Below are 2,346 nucleotides of genomic sequence, written 5' to 3' on the forward strand. Positions count from 1 at the left end.
CCTAAAGACACATATAGATGGAGAATGAGGGACTAGAGAAACATGCAAATGGCAGTGTTAGGAGAGCCAGGAGGGGCGCCTGGGTGGCTCAGTGGTTAAGAGTCTGCCTGGCTCAGGTCATGATCCCAGGGTCTTGGATTCCAGCCCCACATCGGGTTCCCTGCTGGGCGGGAAGCCTGCTTCTCCCTCCCCCACTTACCCCTGCTTGTGTTCCTTCTCTCACTGTGTCTCTCTCAGTCAAATAATAAATAAAATCTTTAAAAAAAAAAGAGCCAGGATAGCAATATTTATACTGGACAAAATAGACTTTAAAACAAAGACTATAACAAGAGACAAGAGAAACATCATATAATAATAAAGGTAACAATCTAACAATTGCAACAATTGTAACAATTACAACAATTGTAAATAATAAATAGTAATATAGTAAAAATATAGGACTTTAGCATCCCACTTAGATCAATGAACATGTCATTCAAACAGAAAATCAACAAGGAAACAGTAAGGAGTTTTGAATGACACACTGGACCAGATGGATTTAACAGATATATTCATAACATTCCATCCTAAAACAGCAGAATACACATTCTTTCCAAGTGCACATGGAACATTTTCCAGAACTGTCTCAAGAAATTCAAAAGGACTGAAGTCATTCCATGCATCCTTTCTGACCACAACACTGAGAAACTAGAAATCCACCACAAGAAAACATCTGGAAAGAGCAAAAATACACAAAGGTTAAGTAACATGCTACTAAACAATGAAAGGGTCAACCAAGAAATCAAAGAAATCATAATGTACATGGAAATAGGTGGAAATGAAAACACAAAGGTTCAAAATCTTTGGGATGCAGCAAAGGCAGTTCTAAGAACGCAGTTTATAACAGTATAGGCCCACCTAAAGAAGAAAAAACAACCTAACCTTACAGCTAAAGGAGCTAGAAAAAGAACAAAGAAAACTCAAAACCAGTAGAAAAAAGGAAATAAAGATTAGAGCAGAAATATAGAAACTAAAAAAAAAAAAAAAAAAATAGAACTAATCAATGAAACCAGCAGGTGATTCTTTGAAAAGATCAACAAAATTGATTTCCCTCTGACTGCAGTCATAACACACACACACACACAAACACACACACACAAACACACAGAACGCAAATAAAATCACAAATGAAAGAGAAGAAACAACAACCAACACTATAAAAATACAAACAATTGCAAGAGAATATTATGAAAAGCTACATACCAAGAAATTGGACAACCTAGAAGAAATGGATAAATTCCCAGATATATATAACCTACCAAAATTGAAGCATGAAGAAATAGAAAATTTGAACAGTCTGATTGCCAATAATGAAACTGAATCAGTAATTTAAAAACTCCCAACAAACACTAGTCCAGGACCAGATAGCTTCAAAGGTGATTCTACCAAACATTTCAAGAAGAGTTAATACCTATTTTTAAACTATTCCAAAAAATAGAAGAAAATGTCCAAATTTATTCTATGGGGCCAGTATCACCCTGATACCAAAACCAGATAAAGACACCACAAAAGAAAAAAAAAAAAAAAAAAACACTACAGACCAGTATCTCTGATGAATGTAAACGCAAAAACCCTCAATAAAATACTCACAAACTGAATCCAACAATACATTTAAAAAAAACCATACACCACAAAGAAGTGGAGTTTATTCCCAGGACACAAGTGTAGTTCAGTATTCACAAAACAATCAACATGATAAATCACATAAATAAGAGCAAAAATTAAAACTATATGAGCACTCCAATAGATACAGAAAAAGCATTTGACAAATTTCAACATCCATTCATGATAAAAAACCTTCAATAAGGGGCACCTGGGTGGCTCAGCGGGTTAAGCCACTGCCTTTGGCTCAGGTCATGATCTCAGGGTTCTGGGATCGAACCCCGCATCAGGCTCTCTGCTCTCTGCTCAGCAGACAACCTGCTTCCTCCTCTCTCTCTGCCTGCCTCTCTGCCTGCTTGTGATCTCTCTCTCTGTCAAATAAATAAATAAAATCTTAAAAAAAAAAAAAAACCTTCAATAAAGTAAGTCAAGGGACCATACCTCAGTGTAAAAAAGCATATCTGAAAAACCCACAGTGAACATCATACTCAATGGGAAAAGAAAAACCTGAGAGCTTTCCTCCTAAGATCAAGGACAAGACAAGGATGTCCACTCTCACTACTTTTATTCTATATGGTACAGGAAGCCCTCATCACAGCAAATAGCAACATAAAGAAATGAAGGCATCCAAATTTCTCAGGAAGAAATAAAACTTTCACTACTTGTAGATGACATGATACTGTTTGCAAAAGAAGCCACCAAAAA

The sequence above is a fragment of the Lutra lutra genome, chromosome 5 (assembly GCF_902655055.1).
Source record: "Lutra lutra chromosome 5, mLutLut1.2, whole genome shotgun sequence".
NCBI lineage: Eukaryota > Metazoa > Chordata > Mammalia > Carnivora > Mustelidae > Lutra > Lutra lutra.